Below are 26,758 nucleotides of genomic sequence, written 5' to 3' on the forward strand. Positions count from 1 at the left end.
TGAGAATTGTACATCGGTTTGGCATTTCCAAACCCAACATCCTTTGCCTAAATCAAGATCTCTAGGTTTGTCTATTTGATTTGTGAATCTCGAGTTCATGTCTAAAAGGAGGACAGATCCTTTCCCCATTCATGAAGTGGACACAGAGGATCGTAGGTATACAACATGTCCCTGCTCTCACACTGTTTGGGCAGCTGCATGCCAACTCTGCAGTCAGTCTCAGCAGAGAAGCTTCCCAGTTAAGGGACGGTCATCATTTTCCTATGGAGATGGTGATAGCGCCCTGAATATTGTAAACACTGCATTTGGACCATTTTCTATAGCTTGTAAAGTATATTTTCTCACATACCACCAAGAAAAAAAATATTTTCTTTTAAACTTCACGATGTGATGCCTCAACCACAGGCCTCCACAGCCACACCAACCCCTGGTTGCTTACACGGTTCACTCACCAGGACGCAAGCAGTAGAAACACTGCCACCTGGCTGGGTTTGTGATACCCAACCCTTTTGTACACCTAAACAATAGCCTTGCCTACCTATGGTTCTTCCCGCTTTAGATTCTGCGAAGCTTTTTGATGTGTGTTCATTCCTCAGAGCATGCGTATCTGCTTCACAGATACCAAATTCAAGCCCTGCTGCTCTGCTTCTGAAGGGGAAGTCATATTTTTCTTTTCCCTGTCAAATCACAGTGTAATCTTCCTGAGGACCTTTTAAATGGCAGTTGAACTCAGATCCCACCACCCCCTCAAAGCACTCAGTTCGGCTGAAGGGATGACAGGAAAAGCTGCTATGATTAAGTCATATTAACAAGTGCATGCCCACTGAGCCTGGATCACCATCAACTGATCCCCAGAGATTCCGGGGTGCGGAAAAACGTGCATTCTAAAAATCACTCAGATATGGTTCAACTCAATAACCCTGTCTGCACGTTGATGTTCTAGTCCGTCGGTGGTCAGAGCAAAGCTAGAGAAGAAAATAACTCCAACTAAGACTGGGATAACGGGAAGTGAACCATCTCCCCTTCCTGCAATACTATCAGTCATTTCCACCATTTTGTTTCTTGTTTTGCCTGCAACATTGGTAATAAACCCAGGGCCTTCCGCGTGCCAGGCAGGTGCTATACCATTTAGCTATAACTCAAGCTCCCTCATCCATTATTCCATCTCTTTTTTTTTTTTTTTGGTTTTTCGAGACAGGGTTTCTCTGTGTAGCTTTGTGCCTTTCCTGGAACTCACTTGGTAGCCCAGGCTGGCCTCGAACTCACAGAGATCCGCCTGGCTCTGCCTCCCGAGTGCTGGGATTAAAGGCGTGCGCCACCACCGCCCGGCTCATTATTCCATCTCTTAAACATAATTATTATTTTATGGTATGGGTATTTTGCCTGCATATGTGTCTGTGAATGACTATGAGTACCTGGTACTCACGGAGGGTAGAAGAGGGTGTCAGATCCCCTGGGACTGATGTTATTATAGTTGTAAGCCACCGTGTAGGTCTTAGAAATCATACCCAGCGCTGGAGAGATGAGGAGCACTGACTGCTCTCCCAGAGGTCCTGAGTTCAATTCCCAGCAACCACATGGTGGCTCACAACCATCTGTAATGAGATCTGGTGCTCTCTTCTGGTCTGCAGTTATGCAAGCTGTATACATAATAGATAAATAAATCTTAAAAAAAAAAAAAAAGAAAAAAAAGAAATCATACCCAGGTCTCTTAGAAGAGCAGCCAGTGTTCTTAACCACTGAGGCATCTCTCCAGCCCCATCTACTCTTCCATCCTAAAGTTCCTTCTGACCTACTCACCTGCAATGTATCTTTTTATCATGACCCTCATGACACTATCCAGCTCCTTTTCTCTCCCTCAAGTTACCTTTCTCTCCCCTAACGACTTAAAAGCTAAAGCAGATGGCCGACTCATGTTTAAGCCGTCAAAGCTAATACTACGAGCGCGTGACAGAATTCCTTCTTCTCGTTTTTTATCATGTGTCTCCATCACACTTTCACTGAGTAGGAGGAAGGGGAAAGACGATGGTTTTGCAGATGACAGCACAGGACAATGGGTTGTAGGTAGAGAAACCAGTCCAGCACTCTGCCTTCCAACCCTGCATCGAATGTCTGATTTCAAGACCACTGTGGGAAGAGCCATCCCCCAAATACAAGACACTGTTGCTAAGATCCCTGAAAGAGTCCCTCATCACAAGCCAGCCTTCATGGTGGAAAGGATGTACCAGTGGAAGCTGAAGGATGCCTGTTTGGGGGTGCTCCACTTAACGACCACTCACTGAACGACTCCATGAAGCACTTTGGTCAGGATGTTGACGGAGACTCAAGGTCAAAGTCCTGATGTCCTTCCTTGATGAATTCTGGAGTGAGAGAAGAGCCAGGGAGTGGGTATGGATCTGGTGACTCACAACACAGTTTCCACAAAATGTTCTGGATCCCTATATATTCACACAGATCCTGCAAATACTTTATTGGATTTTCCTGGACATTTAGGGCTGTGTCACAGCATTCACATACATGAGGATCTTTTTTTAACGTGCTTGGTTCTACCTGAATTCAAAGAGACCAAGCCAGCGTTGGAGGATAAACAAATCCTGCTCAAGAAAACCAGATTTTCTTCATTAACAGTTGCTAAAGGTGCTCCGGAATTTCTCACCTAGACATTGTTTGGTCTTCAGGCAGGGGCTGATGGTGAATATTTTTCTGAATGTACAATCCACCAAGCCATCATACAAGCAAACCAAGGTCCTCATCACTGGGATTATCCACAGCTTTCCTGACCCCTTCCCACCCTGCCCTGTGATCCTCGAGCCATGGACAGCTCCTGCAGACCACTGCATCCCCTTACATCCTTTGCTCCCTTGGAAGGGAAGACCCCTCCTGAAAGAGTCGGGGACCCACTACATCCTGCCAGGAAAACTTCTGGCCAGGGCTAGGCTTCCTGGTGATTAGGAGCTGGCAGGTTGTCAGGGATTTTCCAGTCTCTGACTATTCTGGAGAAGCAACCCTACTTTTCATTTTAAGTGGGGACACTGAAGTGTCGCTGAAGTGCTAGAGACTGACAAATGGAGTCAGAGCCTGTTGGGTGGAGCTGGATTCTGCATCATTTAAGGACACAGACACGCCGGCTTCTTCCCCTATGTTAACTTGGGAATATGAAATATGGGCTTTTGATTATGTTCCCCACATGCTCTCTTAGGCAGGAGACAGGGTTCTGGTCTTCGCTTCTCTTTCTGTCCCACCAAGGCTCTGTTGAGATGAAGGCTGCAGCTGTTTGCTTGGTTATTCTTCTTCTCCTGCAGACACTAGCGCCTCAGGGGACACTGGGACTATGGAGACCTTCCAGTGTCGTCTCATCTGGAAGACTACCGCCACCAACAGCAGCAATACCACGCAGTGCTTTTCAGTTAATAGAACTTTTCAACTTCGCCATCACTTTAACTTGATCTTGATTTAATCCCCTCTCCCAACAATCCCAAGATTACCTGTCTCAATCCCAGCAGGAATCAGACGAATCAGACGAAACATTCCAAGTCTTTGGCTGAAAATTAAAGACAGGACTATTTCTAGAGACAGAGAAGCTAACAGGAATCTCAATATTAGCTAATTCGAGCACAAAGTAGGAGCAGGGGGGTAGGAATAGGATTTGAATATGTAAAGGAGAACACACACACACACACACACACACACACACACACACACACACACCTGGAAAAAAAGGTGTGAAAAAGCAGCTAACAACCCATGACTGGGGAGCAAAGCTTTGGGCGTTACAGCCCAGAACTCAAAGGGGGACACAGATCTTGGACTCAGGCCCCTGATGGACAGGTGAAGCTGTTGTTACCAGCTCTGGACAGCCTCACCATGAGGGTGATCCAGGGGGTGACAGGAGAACCCGGAGACTGGATCCCATCACCAACGTCCAGGGAGTGGGGTGGCTACTGAGCGGACTGTGACAGGAGGAAGGAGCAAAGAGGGACACAGAGCCCTTCTGCTTCCTCCATCTTCTGGGCTCCTTGCAGCTATCTATGGTGGCAAACCGGATAGGGTTGCCGGCCAAGGGGACATGTGAAGTGTCAAGCTTGGGACCAGAGAGCAGGACAGAGAGGGACAGGTAAGGAGCTGAATAGTATTAGCTTAATGCTGAGCATGTATGGTGAGGTTATAGGAATGGTACAAGAGGAAGAGTCAGCACCCCTGAGCCCAAGGGCAAAAGGACGGAATATGTCAGAACAGTGTTTGTCAACTTACAGGTTGGGAAACCCCTTGGGGGTTGATCAACCCCTTCACAGGGGTTGCATTTCAGATATTTATATTACAGTTATGGAGTAGCAACAAAAATAATTTTATGGCTGGGGGGAGGGGGTCACCCCAGCATGAGGCACTGTATTAAAGGGTAGAATCTGCATTAGAAAGATTGAGAACCACTGGGTTAGAGGAGCTTTGTCAGGGCCCTTAGGGCCAGGTTACAGCACACGGGCTGCCCTGCAGGAACTGTGGACATCTATCTAAATCATGACCATGCAAGGTGGGAACTGAGCAGGGGTAGGCGACCAACCTCCCCACCCCCACCCCCCAACCACTCTCTCTTCCCACAGGCTGATCTGAAACTGTTACAGACTGGCCAAGCCAGGGGACAATATTTTGAACTTTCATTTAATAAAATAAGCAGAATCTACTCTATGCCTTCATCTGTATTTTCAGTTTGCTGTCTGAGAGTAACAGTGGTAACAGCAAAATTGAAATACCTCCAAGGTAACCTACTTCAACTTATTCTCTCTCTCAAAGGCTCAGAAATGATCTGGTGTGAAGAAAATGTGCTTTTATTTTAAACTTGAAAAATCGGTGGTTTTTAGGCCGCTAAAATGCCCATAGCTGGTTTTCACCAATACCGAAATATAAAGAGTGACTTAAGAGCTTATTACAGCTTCTCTTCGAGATTGTTGGGAAACCGCACTGGCTTCATTCAGGCCCCTCCTCTGAAATGGGAAGGATGATAATGCGCATCTCACAGGAGGTGGTAAAAATGAAATGGGCAAAAACAGGGGAAAGAACTATGGGAAGATGGGTTTCATCTGCCTTCAGCTCTCCCTGGAGAGATGAATACTGTTGAAAATACCACCATTCTCATTACCACACATCATCATCATCATCCTCATCCTCATCCTCATCATCCTCATCATCCCTGCCACCCAATCACCTTTGTCATTACTGCCGTCATCACCAACATCATAACCATCTTAAGTATCCCCATCCTTGTTATCTTCACCATCATCACCACCATCATCTCCATCATTGATACTATCATCACTATAACCATTACCACCTCATCCTCACTGACACCATTATCTTTCCCACAGGTCCGAAATGTCATGGCCTGTGAGAATTTCCAAATTTTATGGAGCATTAAACCCTCTGGGAAGAAGCATGAGATGGGATTTGGAATCAGCGATTCCTGTCACCGACAGGCTCCTCCTGAGTTTCTGAGTTTTCTGATTTGCAGGAGTGCTTACCTATTGCTGTTGAGTATTCTCCGTAAGCCCCTCCAAATGCCTCCTTCTGCCCTTCTCTGTCCTATTTTGTGTACTCCAAAAATGATCTCTGTAGGCTAAATCACCCAGGGCCTCTTATATTCTAGTGTGCGTATTGACAGAAGGGATGGAAACACACATTAGCAAGCTTAAGTCATCAGATTTAGGAGAGTGAGGGTGGTGATGGGTCCTGGAGAGATGACCTAGGTGGAATGGTTAGTACTAACCTTCCACTTGACAGAATGCAGAATCACCTGGGAGATGAATGAGCTTCTGAACGTGCTTGTGGTGCGTCACCTCGACTGTGCTAGTTAAGTGGGAAGGCTTGTCCATCACAGGCAGCACCATTCCCTAGATGGGATCCCGTACTGTGTGCGTGGAGAAAGGGACCTGGGTAGCAGCATTCATTCCTCACTCTGTTTCTTGATTGTGGGTAGGATGTGAACCGCTGCTTCAAGCTCCCGGTGCCTCGACTTCCCTGCTGTGATAACCTGTACCCTCGAACCATAGTTCAAGCCTTTAGGCTGCTTCTGTCAAAGTTTTCTATGACAGCAACAGGAAACTACGACAGTAAGGAAACAAAAGGTTAGAGAAAAATGAGAAGTATTTACATTTAAAAACTATTATGATGAGCCAGAGAAACTAGATACAAAACCATGCCTCTGGGTGATATCATGTGTTTGCAATTCTAGATCGTGAAAATCGACCTGGAGGGACAGGAAGCAGATCACTGTTGCCTGTGGCCAGAGATGAGAAACTGACCCCAGTAGGCATGAGGAAACTCGTTGCGAACAATTACAAACTCTTACTTGGTAACAAAGCTGCCTTCACCTACATGGGTAGAGTTCATTGTGGGTCAATGATGCCTTACTAAAGAGGTTTTTGAATATCCAAGGAAGGGACTGGGATGATAGCCTAGCTGGTAGAGTGTTCGTATAACAAGCATGAAGAACTGAGCTCCATCCCCCAGAACCAACATGAAGAGAAAGCCAAGCTGGGTGTGGTGGCATGCACTTGTAACCCCAGCACTGAAGAAGGAAGTGAGGTAGACAGATGCCTGGGGTTTCATGACCAGCTAGTCTAGCCTACTTGACAAGCTCCAAGGAAGTGAGAGGTCCTATCTCAAAAAATAAGATGGACAGCACCTACGGAATGGCAGCTGATGTTGTCCTCTGGCCTACACACACACACACACACACACATACACACACACAAAAAAAAAAAAAAAAAAAAAAAAAAAGATACCTATCATGGACTTATGGCCGTGGTGTTCTATAAATCTGTTTAACTTGAGAGCACGTGATGTGGACCAGAGAACACATCCACCTCGCTCACAGATGCCCACCTGCTATCTGACAAGCAGCAACAAGAGCTGAGCTGGAGAAGGTTCCCGAGGACAGGGCTTGTCTAGAAATGCTAATCTTGTTGATGACATGGCTCTTTACAGATATAAGGCCCAGGAGAACTGAGAGAAAGAAGAGGAAATAAAGCCAACTGTCTCTGGGACCCAGCAGGGATCTCATTTAAAGTAAAAGGGGCTTTATGCAATAGACTGTGGAGTTATGCAGCTTAAAGGGAGAGAGAGAGACTGTCGGTGCGGCCGCCGCAGTGAAAGATGCTTGCAAGCCTTTTCAATTTTGGTTCCTTACTTTATAAACTGAAACTGATAATAGCATTCAAATGGCAAATTCTGAAGACTCCAACTGCTACCAAGAAATACTTCCCAAGACAGGACAGCCAATGTCTATTGACTCAAATGTAAAATGTGTTTGAATCACCAGCTTCGTGCTAACTGAGACATTTAAAACAATGCAATTAGTTCCCCGAGTTTATGGAGCTAAACAGAGTCTGTCCTTCTCTGACTGGTCCAGCGGCTATCAGGCTGGCTGTATCCCGGATGTACCTGCAGAACTTTTATAGAGTGCAGACTCCCGACCCAACCTTTAGACCCTGTCTCGGGGAGGCCTGGATGCTAAGCGGCTCACAGAACTATTTCCATGCTGCTGCCTAAGGAGTGCTCTCCAGAGCACCAGAGCTGAAATGCAGGGTGAAGGAAATGGCCTGGGGCGGTGGGGAGGCGGGCTGCAGAAGAAGCAGAGTGGCTGGCTGGAGACGGCTGGTCTGGCAGGAAGCACCATAAAAGAACAGAGCAGGCGCTGGGGATGTGAGCTAGCTCATGAAGCTAGCTGTCTAGAACTATGAGAGGCTGAGACGGGGCCGGCTGGCAGGCAGGGACGAGCATCACTCCCTGCTGAGGCGCAGGCGCCATCTGTGTCTAGCAGACAGAGGGGCAGGATGAGGGCAATGGGAAGAAGACAAGCTCAGGTACAGGTCCATGGATGCCGCGGTGACGTGCGGGTCTTTCATTCAGTGTCCAACTGGAAGGGCCTAGGGTTGGGGTGGGAGAGCCGATTCTCACACTTTTAAAGGTCCTGTGCCTGCTGCGTGGCGTGTGCGCCCTACGAAGGGTGAAGGCAGACAGGAACTGGGGTGTAACAAACTCACCCCAGAACTCCAGGGTTCAGAAACGAGACCCAAACTTGTCTAGATCCGCTCTTGCTGGCAGTCCAAGGAGACAGATGGGGCAGGGGAGAGCCCTCAGGCCAACACAGTTCTAATCACCCCTAGGGGGCAATGTGCTGAATCTACTTTTACTGCCAGCTCTGTCCCTAAGGATAGGGATGACTCCTGGATTTAGGAGGAAAGAGTCCTCGAAACCGCTGGGGTCCCCTGGCTCCTGAGCTGTGTTCTTCCTCCTCTTTATTGCGGGTCCTCAGTGGTGTCATTAGGGGAGATGGCTGAGAGTGCAGCTGGTAAACATCATTGCCTGTCCTCTCTTTCAGTGGCATGGGTCCCTGGTGGTTCCCCTGCCTCCCTCCGTTCAGCTCTCACTGGCTTCCCAGGCCCCGGTGCCTCTATACCCCATGTGACCAGGCCCACAGGGGCACTGATGGCTCTCAGCTCCCTCTGGGGGGGAAAGAAGAGAAAGACAGAGGGACGTGGTTAGATTGTCATTCTTTGTGACATCTCTGAGCTTATTTCATCTCGTCACCCTCCAGGGTGGCCAAGAAGGTCCCCTAGCTGGCCTCCTGGTGACCAGCCTGATGCCTAAGAGGGAACCTCCCTTCCACTTTGCTGCCGGTCCCCAGACTACAGCCGGAAAGGAAAATCAGACATCCACAAGATTGTGTCCCCGCCCCTCCTCCTCCTCCCTCTCCCTTCCTCCCCCTCCTCCTCCCTTCTCCAATGGCTCATTCAGACTGAAGGGCAGGCTCCAGTGGCCATAGCCCTCCACTTCTGAACTGTAGTCTTACCACTGGGCATTGGTATAATAAACATTTCCTATTTTATGGTAGAAATGTATAATCTTCCAGGCTAATCCTTGCTTCGTAAATGGAAACCGAAAACATTTATATAAGCTATTGTCTCCCTCAAAGGCAAACTCTGACCCCTCCTGTCTTTCTGCAAAACTCTATTTTTTTTAATATCAGAAAGCAAATTCCCACTTTTTTTTTCTTACATTTTTGAAGACAGAATCAGGAAAAAGAGAAAAGCACATTGCTTTTTCCAAATCACGGCTATCTTTGCTCCTGTGGGAAGGTATCCGGATGTTCTGGGTGGGACAGCTGCAGTGGAGTAGAGAGCAGGAAAGAGAGAGAGGAAGCAGATTAGGAAATATTTCCCGAGCAGAACCTCCAGAATTGGCCAATGCACCTGACGACAGTGGGTATGAAGGAAACATGTAGGAGTGATAATCACACGGTGGGCCGCTTTCTGGAGTGAGGACTCTTAGGGCAGAAACAGGCTAACGGAAGCAAAGCAGGGGCTCTGTTCTCAAACAACCTGAAATTCCAGCGAAAGAGACGGGGACGGAAATTTGGGAGCCGCCAGCATACAGATGGTGTCTTAACGTTGAGCACAACAGAACGAAGACAGTTTCTGGCTACGAAGGACCCAAAGTTAATGTGGATCACCTCTTCGGGACAAAGAGGGAAAAATAAAATCTCAACCAGACCCCGAGTCTACCCCAAGGCAAGCTCTCAGGTTTCACAGAAGATTTAAAAATCAGGCACAAAAAATATCCGGGGAAGCGGGATGTAGGAAAGGAACAATGCCCACTCCAGAGGCTTTGCCTGGCAGCAGATAAAAGGATTGTGTTGTTTGTTTTGTTTTTCAAGATAGGATTTCTCTGTGTAACAGCCCTGGCTGTTCTGGAAGTCATTTTGTAAACCAGGCTGGCCTCGAACTCATAGAGATCTGCCTGCCTCTGTCTTCCAGTGCTGGGATTAAAGGTGTACATTGCCACGCTCGGCTCCGATGAAAGGTTTCTTCTTCTTCTTCTTCTTCTTCTTCTTCTTCTTCTTCTTCTTCTTCTTCTTCTTCTTCTTCTTCTTTTTTTTTTTTTTTTTTTTGGTTTTTCGAGACAGGGTTTCTCTGTGTAGCTTTGCGCCTTTCCTGGAACTCACTTGGTAGCCCGGGCTGGCCTCGAACTCACAGAGATCCACCTGCCTCTGCCTCCTGAGTGCTGGGATTAAAGGCGTGCGCCACCACCGCCCGGCGATGAAAGGATTTTAACACACGCACATTCTAGGCCAGAAGCCATCTGGAGGGTGAGCTCTCCAGCTACTCAAAATATCCCAGGGTTTAGTTTAGGGCGCTGCACCTTCACGTTTTTTTTGTTGGGTGGGATCGGGAAGAAAAGAATTCATAGACCTCTTTAACCTGATTGCCAGGCAAGGATGAGGAGAACAGAGAAATGAGAAGTAAAACAAAACAAAACAAAACAAAACTTAAGGCTATTTGCAAGGGAACAGCCCCACCTGCTGAAACAGGTTTCCATGGGTTACAGAGGACGTGGGAAGCTGAGTTCATTTTCAGGCGGTTTACTACAAACTGCAACCTTCGCGCTCCCTCTAGAGGCCAATAGCTGGATAACATCTCCGCCAAAGAGTCCTAAAAGCGGCAGTTTCTTTATTATTAATTAAATTTGTGCTTAGACAATTTCGCACATGCGCGCAAGGCATACTGACTATTCTCCCTGCGCCCTGATCCCAAATCTCCCTACCACCCCTGTCCATCGCCATGTCCAACCTTCCCTCAAATCTTTCTTTTATGTCCATGTCTTCATTCATTTTTGTGACCCACTCAATTTGGAGCTGGAGTCTGGTGGGATGAGCTGGAGCCCGGTGGGTACACAATTAAGGTTCAGTGGTAAAGAGCAGGGCTCTGTGGACCCCTCAACCCTTCCTTGATTGATGGACTGGGACGCTCTGGCATGGGTCCGGCACAAGTAGCCGCAGTTACTAAGAGTTAAGAATTGCCAGGGTGGAATCTGGTCTAAGCGATGGCATTTCCTTGCCCTTCACAGTGTCTTTGAAATTTGACGTTCTGCCTCCCGCCTCTTCCACAATGTTCCCTGATCCTTGAAGGAAGTGGCGTAAATGCCTTGTTTCGAGCTGATGCCTTTGTCTCTCAGCAGCCTGCACAGCTCCCTAAGACCCTTTGAAAGCTAGCCAGTCGCTGTGGGGATGGGAGAGCCATGCCCGCTCAGTTTCAGCTTGCCTTCTTTCCATCATACAACCAAAGTGGGCCGTGCCTTCTGCAATATGCTCTTATCCTCTTACTTCTGGTTAGGCAGCCAAGAGAACGGACAAGAGCCAGTATTGCTTAGGGGGCCTCCAGTGTACCCTGGCAAGCTCCAGCGTAGGCATCCCACATTTGGGAACTGTATTTAGTGGCACACGTTTCACGGAGCGGCCCCCACTGGACCGAGCAGAATCCTGCCCTTCGGTCCTCTTGTATACGTTCTGTGACAAGACGACAGGTTTCCTTTGGCTCTTGGTCCAAGTTAATCCTCCCTTCTTCAACCCTGTCCTCATCTCCCCAGTCCTCCTGCCTTGTTTAAAACGTTCGATCCACAGCATTTCCCCCTCCATCATTTTATTTTACCTACGTTCTTACTCTCCCCGCATCACTGAAGGCAATCTTCCCATGACCTGCTCCCAGTTTCTAGGCTTTCACAGGTATTCCTCCTTGTTCAACAAAGAACTTAAAAAACAAAACAAGAAAACAAAACAAACAACCCAATTAAACAATAGGCTAAGGAATTAAAGAGAGAGTTCTCCAAAGATGAAAGGCCAGTGGCAAGAAAACACCTTGAAATGGTGTTTGGCATCCTCAGCTTTTAGGGAAATGCAGACTAAACTATTTTAAGATTTCATCTTAGCTTGGGTTTCCCTGCTGTGATGAGACACCATGACCACAGCAACTCTTACAAAGGAAGACATTTCATTGTGGTGGCTGGCTTACCGTTTCAGAGGTTTGGTCCATTATTGCCAAGGAGGGAAGCATGGCGGTGTACAGGTAGACATGATGCTGGAGAAGAAACTCAGAGTTCCACATCTTAGTCCACAGGCAGCAAGAGACCGTGTGCCACACTGGGTATAGCTTGGGCTTAGGGGACCTCAAAGCCGGCCCCCACAGTGACACACTTCCTCCAACGAGGCCACACCTCCCAAGAGTGCCACTTCCTGTGGGCCTAGCATTCAAACAAATGAGTCTATGGGGGACGTTCTTATGCAAACCGCCACAAGGGGTATTTATTAGACTGGCTTGCAGGATATGATATGGGTAGTCCAACAACGACCGTCTCAAAACAGAGAGGCCAAGCACCTAGGAGTTACTCAGTTCCCATGGCTGGATGTCTAAGTAGTCACAGTCTGGCACTGAAGACCCAGAAGATTCCAAGAGAGCTGCCAGCGGCCTTCATTTCACACTGGAGGGCAAAAGCTAGGTCCTAATATCAGCAAAGGAATGCAGCAAGGTCGATAAACCTGCCAACAAGAGGGGGGGGGGGGGATGGATGGACAAAAGCAAAGATTCCTTCTTTCGCCTTTTATCTGGGCAACCACTGGAAGGTGCTGCCCACATTCAGGGTGGGAAACCCCACTTCAAATAAGCTGATCAAGAAAATCCCTCACAGAGGTGCCCGGCAGTTTGCCTTTTAGCTCATTCCAGGTCTAGTTAAGTGGACAGTGAAAATTAGCCATCACAAATAGCATCAACAACTAAGGCTAGTATGGTGATATTTTATTTGTGCTGAAATGTGATTTTATTTGTATGTTAATAAATAAAGTTGCCTGGGGGTCAGAGCTAATAGCAAGCCATTTAGCAGAAGTCTGGCAGTGGTAGCACACGCCCTTAATCTGATCACATGGCAGGCAGACTCTCTGTGTGTTCAAGGACATAGCCAGCTTGGAGACACACGCCTTTAATCTCAATACCAACCATAGAGACCTGGAGGTCTGTATAGACAGGCAGTGACGAGGGGGTCATGTAGTTGGGTTTAGAACCAATGAGAAGGCAGAACAGAAAGTCAATAAAAAGACAGACACACAGGAAGTAGGTATCTTTCTCAGGGAAAGGACGGCAGCGGTGGCGGGTGGTAAGAAGGTGGTCTCAGCTCTTGGCTACTGCTCTCTGATCTCTGGGCTTTTAGCTCTGCATTTGGCTCTGTGTTTCTTATTTAATAAGACCATTCAGAATTACATCTACAGGCTGGTGTGGATATGGGGAGAGTGGAACCAATCTACACTGTGGTGGAAAGATAGACAAGTACTTTGGAAGTCAGTATGAGGGTTTCTCAAAAAAACTGAAAATAGAACTACCATTTGACCCAGCTATACCACTTCTTGTTATATACCCAAAGGACTCTGTACCCCACTCGAGATACATGAACGTGTATGTGTATTGCTGGTTATTGAAGTAGCGAAGAAATGGAAGCAAGCTAGATGTCCATCAGCTGATGAGTGGATAATGACATGTGGTTAATGCACACAATGGAATTTTATGCAGCTGTGAAGAAAAATGGCATTCATGAGGGAATGGATGAAACTGGAAAAATTTATACTGAATGATGTAACCTAGACCCAGAAGGACAAATGCCACATGGTCTGTCTCATAAGCAGATGCCCGCTGCAGTTTTAATTTGTGGGGTATCTTCAACACTTTAGAACAAGTCAGTATTAAGATAGAAGGGGAAAAATAAAAGCAAAAACTTCCTATGCCTCTGCCCCTTCCTATACACTCTGAAATTTGACACCACCCCCCCCCCCCCAAATAGGCTTTACTTTGTAAGCAAAGCCGCATCTGTGGCACTAACAAATACTTAATCCTGACCTCGTGTGGTGAGGAAAAGATGCTATAGAACACGGCCTCTACTCATCGTCCTGCCTGGGCCGTTAATCACATTATCTGCATGAAAGGATCCTTTAAATGGAATTCCTCTCACCCCAGTGAAAAGTCATTCCAGGAGGACACTCGTTGGACTTTGTTTTGGGTTTTCTGAAGCTTTTAAACAAGGCATCATGATTCCTAGCAACGTTGGCCTCTGAGTGTAGATCCACAGGAAAGGTAAAGTGCCTCATAATTCTAACGGTTCTACTCTGGCAGTAATCACCATGTTAGGATCTGTCCACCTGGATCCCGCAGCTGCATTTCAGAAGCAAGTCCTGGAATTTAAACCTTGATGAAGCCAGGGCTCCGTTTCAGGACAGTGATTGAGGACAGCACTGAGGCCATGCTTCTAAAGCTCCATCCCTCCTGCCCTGACAATTTTACAATGAACAGATACTGTTGATAGCTGAACAGAAAGCATAATAACGTCTCATAGCTGTGGGTTCAGTTTGGGTAAGTGTTTCATAAATACACAGCTGGAAGGTGAATTTCTCTAGCTTTAAAGATGATTGCTGCAATAATTGACTATTCTTGGGGAACAAACATCAGAACATCATTTATGGCCAGAGGCAATGAACAGACGCCATGATGTCCTCTGGCACATTCTATATACTGTGAAAAAGCACACTGACAAAGTATAAAAGAGGAAAAAGGGAAATTTAAAGGCATATAAATGTCATCTCAAATCAGTGGGACAAAGACTTTTTTTTTTTTTTAGATGAGCTTTCAATATAAAGCTCTGGCTGGCCTGTAACTCACTATGTAGATAGATCAAGGTTAGTCTTGGACTCAGAGATTCCACCTGCTGCCTCCTAAGTGTGAGGATTAAAGTTATTCACAACCATGCCTGACCTAAAGACCAATTTTAAGAAGGGGTATTGTCTTAGGGAGGAAAGGGTTTATTTGGCTTACACTGCCACATTGTTGTTCATCACTGAAGGAAGTCAGGACAGGAACTCACACAGGGCAGGAACCTGGAGGCAGGAGCTGATGCAGAGGCTGTGGAGGAGGGCTGCTTACTGGCTTGCTTCCCACGGCTTGCTCAGCCTGCTTTCTTATGGAATTCAGAATTGTTTGCCCAGGGGTGGAACTACCCACAATAGGCTGGGTCCTCCCCCATCAATCACTAATTAAGAAAATGCCTTACGGCCAGATCTTAATGGAAGCATGCTCTCAGTTGAAGTTACCTCCTTCCGGATCACTCCAGTTTGTGTGTCAAGCTGACATAAGACCAGCCAGCACAGGGATCAAGACAAATGAGAGGCCATTGGAGAAAAGGATAAAATTACATCTATGCTTCATGCCACTCAAAAGAATAAAGTGCACGTCTATCAGGGATTTAAGTGTAACAAATAAAACTATGCAAAAAACAGTCAAAAGAAACCATGGATTTCTCCAATTTCGGAGTAGAAACTAAGATTTAAAATACAAAGGCAATACACAATATTGATAAGCCGGCCACACAAAGTAAGATATAGTGGAGAGAAAGGAAATAAGCCTGATAGAAACAAGCAAAAGACAGCCGACAAACACGGTGTATATAATTACGCCACACATAATTACACCTCCTATGTAAAGAGACAACTGATAAACACAGTGTATATAATTACACCACACATATCCCTCCTATCTAAAGAGTTCTTGAACATTAGCGGAGAAAAAACAATATAAATAGACGAATCATACCTAAATGTGTCAATGACCCTTAAGTACATGAAAATAAGGATGGATAGAAATATGCAGACAAAAACAACACTACAGTGCTATCTCTGACTTATTGGGCAGCATACATATATATATATATATATATATATATATATATATATATTTATATTACAATATAGTCTGTCGGCACAGTTGTGGGAAATGATTTTACATAATTAGTGAGAATGAGCATTGGTGTACCCTTCTGGAAGGAAATCTGACAACACTCAATGATAGCTACTTCATGAATGAAAAAGGAGTGAGACAATTACTTACTTCTATGCAGTCAGATCATAATGAAATAAAACAAGAAATCAACAGCGGGAGAAACCACAGGAGCTACACAAACACTTGAAGATAGAACAATTCATTTCAAATAAGCACTTGCTCGTGGAAGAAATGTTTTTAAATCCTAGAATCAAATGAAAACATTATAATTTACCCAAACCCCTGGGATACAGCTAAGGCAGGAGAGGCGATTTTATAGTCATAAATATTTAATTAAAAAAAAAAAACCCTGAGAGTTGGCTGGAGAGACGGCTCAGTGGTTACGAGCACTTGTGGCTCTTGTGTAGGTTGAGTTTTGTTCCCAGCACCCACATCAGACACACATCACAGCCTGTAAATCCAGCTCTAGGGGAGCTGATGCCCTCTTCTGGCTTCTACAGATACTACGCTCGTGTGCACATAGCCATACACAAATATGCACACATGTGAATGATTAAAAATTAAATAAATTTAAAAAATCAGAGTGCTCTTGGATTAATAACCTAATAGTATACCTCAAGGTCTTAGAAATCAAGAAAAAAACAAACACAAATGCAATAAATGGCAAAAAATAATAAAGATTAAGGCACAATCAGTGAATTAGAGACTGTAAGCATAATACACAGAACTGAACAAAGAGTTAGTATTGTGGAAATTTGTTTAACTGTGCAAAGATGTATTACATTTGTTTAACTATGTAAAGATGTGCTGCATTTGCTTAATTATGTAAAAATGTGTTGCTGTTTTACCTTGCCTGCCTAAGACAGTGATTGGTCTAATAAAAAGCTGAATGGACAGTATGAAGGAAGGGGGTATAGGTGGGACTTCCAGGCAGGGTGAGTAAGTAGGAGGAGGAATTTAGGATGGAGGAAGAAAGAAAAAGAGATGCCAGCCAGCCAGACACAGAGGAAGCAGGAAAGTAGGACATGCAGAGTGAAAGAACAGTAAAAAGTCTCAAGGCAGAACATAAATGACTAGAAACAGGTTAAATTAAGTTAAAAGAGCTAATGAGACAAGCCTAAGCTAAGGCCGAGCATTCATAATTAATAATAAGTCTCCGTGTCTTTATTTGGGAGCTGGTTGGCGGCCCAAAGAAAATTCCAACTACAAGTTAGTTTCTTGAAAAGGCAAGCAAGGTTGATGAAGCCCTGCCCAATCTAATCAGGGAAAAGAGAAAGAAAACTAGGTTTAATAAAAGTACAGGGGGGAAGGAGATGGCACAACAGACTCCAACGAAATCCCAAGAATCACTAAAGAAAACTCTCAAAACTTGTATTTCAAAAATTAGAAAACCCCAAAGGACTAGACAGATTCCTAAATATCACGACCTACCAAAATTAAGTCAGGCAGCGGCCTGAGTTCAGAGTCTGAGCTGCGGTGGAACAGGTCATGGCTGGACAGGCTTTCAGAAAGTTTCCCCCGCTCTTTGACAGAGTATTGGTTGAAAGGAGTGCCCCGGAAACTGTAGCCAGAGGTGGCATGATGCTTCCGGAAAAGTCTCAAGGACAGTAGTGGCTGTGGGAGAGGGTGGAGAGATGCAGCCAGTCAGTGTGAAAGTCGGAGACCAAATTCTTCTCCCAGAATACGGAGGCACCAAAGTAGTTCTAGACAACAAGGATTACTTCTTATTTAGAGAGATGGTGACATTCTTGGAAAGTATGTGGACTGAAATCACTATTGAAACGGTGTTACACGAAGCGGCCCATTCCATTGACGTTCTGAGCTCTTCATCATGTAAATACTTTCCATGCCTCCCTTTTATAGTAAACCGATGATGCTAAACTAATGACAACCATTGTTTCTGGAATTTAGTTTCACTGTCCTGTTAAAACATTTCCAAATAAAATAATGTAAATGAATGGACAAACAAACAAAATTAAGTCAGGAATAAATAAGCAACTTAAGTAGATCCACAATGGGCAATGAGATTGAAGCCATAGCAACAATGGAAAAGTCTTCCCTGAAAGAAACCCCTGGGTCCAGATGATTCACTGTGGAATTCTACCAGACCTTTAAGAAGAGCTGGCAGATGTACTTCTTGAACTGTTCCATGAACTAGAGACGGGAGAGAAAACACCAAACTCACACTCAAAGCCAGTATTGCCACGATACCCAAACTGGAAAAAACATAAAACACCACCAAGTAACTGTGGACCAATTTTCCTAATGACCATAGATCATAAATACAAAAATGCTCAACCAAATACAAGCTGAATTTAAAATTAAATTTTACAATGTGTATCATGACCAAGCTGGTTTTTATCCCAGGTATGCAAGTTTGGTTTAACCTCTGCAAAGGAATAAGTGTAATTCAGCTTACAAATACATAAATATACTTTATGGCAAAAGTCCCATGATTTATCTCAACTGATCCAGAAAAGGTCTTTGACAAAGTGCAACATCCTTTTGGGGTAAAAGCCCATAGTCAGCATCAAATGGGGACTGGGTGGGACTGAGAGAGCATTCTCTAAGATCTGGAGCCAGACCCAGGTGCCTACTCTCTTTTATTCAAGATAATGCAGCAAGTCTTAGACAAAGCAGTGAAAAAAAGAAAAAGAAGTAAAATCAATATAAGAAGTCAAATTATCCCTATTTGCAGATGACATGGTCCAAGACTAACAAGACCCTAAAGACTGCCAGAAAACTCATAAAACCTATCTTTAATCCCAGCACCCAGGAGGAAGAGGCATAAGGAACTCTTGAGTTCAAGGCCAGCCTGATCTACAGAGCAAGTTCCATAACAAGAAGAAGGAGGAGGAAGAAGAAGAGAAGAAGGAAAACTCTTAAAACCTATAAATACTTTCAGTAAAGTAGTAGGCTACAAATATCAATATACAAAAGTCATTAGCTTTCCTATATACTAATAACAAACTTTCCAAGAAAACAATTAGATGAGAAAATTCATTCACAACAGCTTCAAAATAATAAACAAATAAATAACCCAGAAAGAAATTTACCCAAGGAGTTAAAAGACATGTAGAGTGAAAACGGTATGATTCTGAGGAAACTGAGGGAGACATTAAAGGCAGAAAGCCCCACCCACTCATGAATAGGCAGAATTAATACTGTAACAACGTATTACCAAAAGCAGTCTACAGGTTCAATGCAATGCCTATAAAAATTCTAATGACATTCTTTACAGAAGTAGAAAATAGTCCTAAGATTCATATGGAAGTTTCAAAGACTCCAAATAGCCAGAGCAGGAAGAATAATGCTGGTAATATCACAGAATCTAATCTCAGTTACACTATAGATCCTGAATAACATAATCAGTGCAAAACGGGCAGGTATGCCAAGAGAATAGAATGAGGGACCCAGAAATAAATCCACACGTGCAGCCACCGACAGCCACAGGCAGTCATCCATAGCCACCTGCAGCCACAGGCAGTCATCCATAGCCACCTGCAGCCACAGGCAGTCATCCATAGCCACCTGCAGCCACAGGCAGTCACCCATAGCCACCTGCAGCCACCCGCAGTCACCCGCAGCCACATACACTTAGACAAACCATACATTAAAAGAGCAGCCTCTTTGAACTAATGGTGCTGGGAACTGGCCAGCCACCTCAGAAGGAAGAAATGAGATCTCTCACACTTGGCACAGAAATCAATTCTAAACAGATGAAAGTAATAATGTAAGACCCCATTCCCCCCCCCGCCCCCCGCCCAAATTATGAAGCTGCCAGAAGGAAACACAGATAAAACACCCAGGATGCAGGCATAGGCAAGGACTGTCTGGAAAGACTGCAGCTGCATGGGAAATAATCCTAATGATTGACAAATGGGATTACATGAACCTGACAAGGTTTTGCAGGGCAAATCACGTGAGTGAAAGACAGCTTACAAAATGGGGAAAATTAGTTGTCAAATTTACAACAGGGACTTGATGTCTCTAATATGCAAAGGAGCATGAAAATTAAACACCAATACAAATATTCCAACTAGCAAGTAGATTACTGAACCATAGACAAGCTTCAAAAGCAGAGACACAAATGGCCAATAAATACTTTGAAAAACTGTTCAACATCTGGGGTGATCAGGGAATACAAACTAATACTGCATAGAATCAGGCCTGGTGGTACACGCCTGTAATCCCAGCTGACCAATGCGAATTAAGGAAGGAAAATGTGACTTTGTCTAAAGTTCAAGGGAAGATCATGGGAAAGGTCAGGGCAGCAGGCGGTTGAAGCAACTGGTCACATTAAATCCATGACCTCCATGGCCAGGAAGCAGAGCGGGATGAATACTGGTGCTCCTTTTCACACAGTCGGTGACCTCAGCCCATAAAAGGGTGCTACCCATACATTTAGGGTGGTCTTCGCATCTTTTCATTATCACAATCACGTTTAAATTCAGCTTCAACCAAGGTCCCAGGACATGGGGAAAATAAAGCCATAGTCTTTGCCAATGCGTAGCGGGAAAGGCCGGTATATAGTCTAGTCCTCCACCGTCTGAATGTCTCTCAGCATTATCGCCTTCCAAACCCGGGCCAGACTGGCTCAGCCAGCTCTGCTCGCAGCTCTAAGGAGTTCTTTCGCCTGCAGCTGCAAACTCTTCCGCATTCCTCTCACAAACCAGTTCCAAGAGCGCAGGAGCCATGTGGTCAGGTGATCACAGCAAGGACTCCACCGCCCAGTGTCAACCTACAGCGTCTGTTTCTTTGTTTCTTCCTCAGTGTGGTGCAAAATACCTGACAAAGGCAATTTAAGAAAGAGTTTGCGCCGGTGGTGGTGGTGGTGGTGGTGGTGGTGGTGGTGGTGGTGGTGGCACATGCCTTTAATCCCAGCACTCAGGAGGCAGAGGCAGGCGGATCTCTGTGAGTTCGAGGCCAGCCTCATGTACAAAGTGAGTTCCAGGACAGCCAGGACTGTTACACAGAGAAACTTTGTCTCAAAACCGCCCCCCTCCCCCCAAAAAAAGGAGAGGGGGGTTTGTTATGGCTCACAGCTGATGGAAACACTCAGAATGATAGGGAAATCATGGCAACTGGAGCTTGAGAATCAGGTCACATTTTAGGCACAGTCAGGCAGGAGGCAGATGAATGCTGATGCTCAGCTTGCTCTCACCATTTTACTCATTCTAGGACCCTAGCTCATGGGTAGATACCACCCACATTCAGGGTGGGTCTTCCCACCTTAATTAGACCACTATAGAAAGCCCCTCACAGACATGCCAGAGACATGCGTCCTGAGTGATTCTAGACCTATCAAGCTGACTGACCATCAGTATGAACTATTTGCAAGTCTGAGGTCATCCTGTGCTACAGCGTGAGACCCTGTCTCAATGAAAAAAGGCGGGGGGGAGGTATGTAGTATTTCCCACACTCAAATAAATAAATGACTACAATAAGACACGATTTGGGGGAAGCATGTAGTGGGATAAACAGTAGCAAATGAATTTAATTGCATTATAGGTAAATCTTATGGCCGCATGAAAGAAAAGAGTGATTCCAAGTATTGTGACTACTATAAAAATGTTTAAAAGAACTGTGCATGTGTGAATGTGTGTATTTAGTACACACCCGCATACTGCCAAGCTCTGTCTTCTGTGAGGGTCTATGCATTACTGATTTTTGTGTCACTGTGGCCAGAACGCCTGAGGGAAACACTCAGAGGAGCAGATTTGTTTGGAACCCCAGTTTCTGAGATCTCAGTCCAGTTATTGCTTGGCCGAGCTACACAGCGGAGAGAACATGTCAACAGCTCACGTCACAATTGCCAAGACACAGAGTGAGACAGAAAGGGGGCGGGGACGAGATACTCTAGGACCCGCTCATAGCGGTCTACCGCTCCAGGTAGGCTCCACTTCCCAAAGGTTCCAAACTTCCCCAGAATAGTAACACTGTCTGGTGACCAAGCATTCAAACCACAAGACTGTGGGAGACATTCAGTTCAAACCACAACAGCCTAGAAGCACTGAACACATCTCTAAGGGCTTAGATTCTCAATGCTACTCTCAGGATGGGGTGGTGAAGCACATTCTCAATGCCAGCACTTGGGAGGCAAAAGCAAATAGATTTTTTTTTTCCTTAGTTCAATGATAGTCTGGTCCCCATAGTGAGTTCTAGGCTAGCCAGGGTTACACAGTATCAAAACTAAACAAACAAACAAACAAAACCCAAAAATTCTCTAATAAACAGAATTAAAGCTCACTGGAAAAAGGATTGATTCCAGTTCCAGAATAGGACATGATACCAGAAAGGAAGTGTTCAAAGTAAGAAAGGAACGTTCGTTCCAAGGACAAAGACACTAACTCAGAGATGCTCCCATCAGCAAAGGCTGAGCACAGTAACAGTCCATATTACAATCACAGTAGATTCTGCCCATCAGCCCAAATAAATTAGCAGTTTAACTAAAAAACAAGGAAGAAATAATAGAAGTAGATGATCGTCATCAAGCAAATCTCTTGAATAACTATTATAAATAACTAGCAATGAATGATAAAAACGTGGGCTGAAATATTGCGAGAAACGGAACAGGTCACTAGTCTTGAAGCACCCATTGATAACAAAGGGAGACATGGTCACCTAAGTGCTGAGGCCCCACACACCAGCTCAAAGAGATCAGAAAGTGTCACCCTGTGGTGAGACATTCTGAAAGCAGCTCTTCCCGGACATCACACCTGGAGAAGGGCACAAGTTGACATCTCTGGTACATTTGAAGACTAGAAACAGTCTAATCTCACTCTAACCGTGAGAAGATGCCACCCAAACCCCAGTAGAGGGAGAGTCTATGTAACAACAGCCAGTGACCTTCACAAGCATTAGGACCATGACACACAGAGAGACTGGAGAGTGTTCAGAGTGCCAACTAAAAGCATTGCAGAACCTTGGTACTTTCCTGGGAAAAATTAAAAATCTGAGTAAGATTTGTGGATTAATACTATGGTATCAATGTTAATTTCCTTATCATTCTGTTGAATACAGACTAATATGCGGGAAAGCTGATTAAGGATATAGGGGGGCTCTTTGTATTCTTTTTACAAGTCTATTTTTGTGAACCTATACATATTTCAAAATAATTGGAGCCTCGGGGTTGAATATTCCAAAGTAGTTCCATTCTTTAGGGAATGGCCACATGGAATACCTTCTTATTATTGCTTGACTGAAACCTTCAGACTCTGATGTGTAAATCATGTCAGAAGAGTGCTGCAAACCATCTCCAGTCAGCAGAACAATGTTTTGTTTAAAGTTTCAGAAAAATAAAGCACAGCCCATTTGTCTCTTTGGCAGATCTGTGAAAACGGGAATCATGGGTGGTTTCTATCTTCACAGAGGTAATATTCAAGGCTGAAAGTCGTCACCAAAGGCATACTGTGTGCCCAGAACTCAGCTGAGTCACACTAACTTCCCAGTGTCTTGTGGAACATCTGTCACACACCACAAAGACTGCCTACAAATCTTTTTGGTTCCACTTCTTGTAATGCCTGAAGCGGCCAGGTTTAGCCAGCAGGAGACAGACACCAATGAATAAATGTTTCCATGTCTTGTTACCCAGGCAAGCAGATCTGAGGAAAACTGAAACTATCCCATTAAGGATTGGGTAGCAGTCACCAACAAACCAATAACTCCGCGATAGATCTTAATATTTCCCTCTGGGCCCCGTTCAGCTCCTTCCAGTCTCTCACGCCAGCTTAATGGGATCATTTCCAAATGACCTGCTTGCTCACTCGTCTTTGTCTTAGGGGATTGTAGAGAGAGGTCATGGAGACTCAAGTGAAGAAAACTATACAGGCTGTCCCTTAAAGACAAGTTATAGATACAGATAAATAAACTCCAATCGGTAGGAGTATTTACTAAACCCACAAAAGAGCCATTACTATGTCAGTGCCTGATAATTCTACTCCATGATCAAACTCTCAAGAGTCCAACATGGGGCAGAAAGCATAGGCCAAGAGGCCTTTGCATGGTCATGGAGAGAAAACACAGGAAGGAAGTCAAGTGGAGTTTTCTTTTTTTTGCCACACAGAGAAACACAGACATCAAAAGACACCTTCAGCAATGCTCCCGGACTTCTTGGGCTCCTAAAGAAGCCTGTCACCGAGTATCAACAATGATGAAAAATGACATTTTGACCTAGATTGAAAAAGAGGCTTATATATGTGAATGACATGTGCTGCATTTTTTTCAAAGATACTCCCCACTTGTAAAATAGTAGATAGTGTGTTTGTTTGTTTTTTATAAAGAGGAGCCTAAGAGAAACACACAGTAGAACCCATTCTTTGTCAGTAAATCCAGATTTTAACCAAACAGTTGCCGCCCTGCACTGGCAGCCAGGGCCACGATGCTTTATGTTTACACTCAAAGCGTGGCTTCTTCTCATAGTTCCGTTTTTTTTCCTTATTTCCTGTAGTGTTGGCCAAGGGCTAGGCAAACTCTACCACTGAGCTCCAACCCCAGGTACCCAGGACTCTTTATCCTGTGGCAATGTCTGCTTGTCATTGAGAAGATTAGCTACTTCCCTGAAGAAGAGCAAAACAGGAATTAGGGAGTTAATGTTTGTTCAGCCAGTGCCCAAGTTCCTTATTGCCTTGAAAAAAATATATAGATGAGAGTTAGGAATAGCCACTAAATGTGGCACACCTTAGGTCTGGTCTCAAGAGACCAGGCAAAGTTCTGAGGTAACTGAGCCTGAGGGCTCCTTCGATGATGAATGATCCTTCCTAAGTATAATAAACACAGAGAGAGAAACAGACACAGAAACAGAGAGACAGACAGAGACAGACAGAGACAGAGACACAGAGACACAGAGACGCAGGGAATCTTACTCTAGAGTGAAACTGTTATTGACTCCAGCAGGTTTCCTTTTATTACCTCCAGCAGTAGCAAGCTTTCTTATCGGACTATCTTTGGACTGCCAGCCCACAAATGACCTGGAGACTTATTATTAATTATGAAAGCTTGGTCTTGGCTTAGGCTTTCCCCCAGCTAGCTCTTATAACTTAATTAACCCATATTTTTAAAATCAACGTTCTGCCACATGGCTTGGTTACCTCCTCTTAGTACGGCACATCCGACTCGTTCCGAGTCTGCTGCTGAAACCATGCATCAATTCCTCCTCCCAGTTCCTCTCTCTCTCTGCCCAGAAGTCCCGCCTATCCTCTCCTGCCTAGCTATTGGCCATTCAGCTCTTTACTAAACCAATCAGAAGGTGCCTTAGGCAGAGACACATCTTTACAGTGTACACAAATATTCCGCAACATCCAGTGTTAACCCACCCGAGGGGCACATGGGTGTCTAAGTCCCAGACGCATAAGGTGTGTTCCCTCAGCATGTCAAATCACACTGAATGTCACTTCTATTTACTGTTTTCAATCTCTTAAAGAGTGGGATGAAAGCTGTTAGAAACATAGTATTTCCTAAAACATTCTTTCAAATAGCAAACTCCACTCAAGTAAGACAGAGGTCATCAGTTACCCAGGTTGTACATTGTACAATAAACCTGGCCAAAGGTTCTGTCTTAGTTAGGGTTTCTATGGCCGTGATGAAACACCATGACCAAAAAGGAAATTGGGGAGGAAAGGGTTTATTTGGCTTATACTTCCACATTGTAGTCCATCATTGAAGGAAGTCAGGACAGGAACTCAAACAGGCAGGAATCTGGTGGCAGGGGCTGATGCAGAGGCCATGGAGGGATGCTGCTTATGGGCTTGCTCCTCATGGCTTGTTCAGTCTATTTTCTTATAGAATATAGGACCACCAGCCCAGGGAATAATGGAATAATGAATGGGCCCTCCCACATCAATCACTAATTAAGAAAATGCCCTACAGGCTTGCCTCCACCCCAACCTGATGGAATGTTTTCTCACTTGAGGCTCCCTCCTCTGATGACTCTAGCTTGTGTTGTTGACATAAACTAGCCAGTACAGGACCCAAGGACCAAGGAAAGTTGAGTACTAGAAAATGCATGAACAAAACATATATATGTAAAACTCTACATACATTAAGGGAACCCAAGTCATATGAAGGGCCAGATCACAGTTCAGAACTCTAGCTCTACTGTTCTTTACAAATAAACAAGGCTCACATCTTGCCAATTGAATTAAATTTTTCTTAAGCATCAATCCTCTCTCAGCAATAAAACTAATTACAGATGTACCTTTTACAAGATAAAAGAACAATTATTTTTTACTAAATTAATGAACTCTGTTAATTAACTTTACCAAATTAATTGCTCTGTGTTATATACCATAAATTTTTATCTGAGATCTTCAGAAAGCAGCTCTCAAGCATTTCTACTACAATTCCTCTTCTGAGAAAAGTCACTCTCTACAGGGGTGTCCAACCTTCTCACATTATACATCTACAAATATGTTAGACCACATTCACAGCTATCCTGGGACACATGTGGCTCACAGGTCACGGGTTGGACACACCAACACAGGACATGTAAGGGCTAACTTTATCGAAAGTATATACAGAAGTGAAAACCCCTGCATTTATATTTCCATAATACTTCATATTTTGAATTTTCACTAAAACAATAATTTTATCAGTTAGAGCTAATAGTTAATTGAGTGCAAAGCAGGAACACAAACGCTCAGCTCACTTAGTAATGTTTGCTAGTCAAAGAGAGAGCCGTATTTAATTTCAGGATGCAAGCAGTTAAGTTTAAACTCTTTGTGTTTGTGACATCATTATCCTTATGCTTCAGTATACAGATTCCCTGATGTGATGGAAGAGTAATCTTCTACAATAAGAGCTTTGTTCATATTCAATGTTCACAAAATACTAAATTAAAGGGAAGGAAGCTTGTTAAAATATGAACCCATTATATCAAGAGAATACGTCTGTTCCAGGTACTTTAGTAAGAGGGAAAACTTGAAAAACTCCTACAATAGACACACTCAAACAATCTAAGTAATTGTTTAAAAACCTCTATAAAATAATGAATAGACATTTGAGACCCTCTCCAGAGGCCAAGAAGTGACAGCTATCCATGGAGCTGCTGGGTGGGCCTTTAGCTACTGGAGAAAGATGTAGGGACCTGGAGGGAGAGTCAGATGAGAACCTCACACTCACCG

The 26,758-nt window shown here is 44.6% G+C and overlaps 1 pseudogene; it reads left to right on the forward strand.

Moving 5' to 3' along the window:
- The first annotated feature begins 16,965 nt into the window (after window positions 1-16,965).
- Window positions 16,966-17,406, forward strand: LOC128110583 (10 kDa heat shock protein, mitochondrial-like; annotated as a pseudogene).
- Window positions 17,407-26,758: the final 9,352 nt, after the last annotated feature.

The sequence above is a fragment of the Peromyscus californicus genome, unplaced genomic scaffold (genome assembly GCF_007827085.1).
Source record: "Peromyscus californicus insignis strain IS unplaced genomic scaffold, ASM782708v3 Scaffold_15__1_contigs__length_86483966, whole genome shotgun sequence".
NCBI lineage: Eukaryota > Metazoa > Chordata > Mammalia > Rodentia > Cricetidae > Peromyscus > Peromyscus californicus.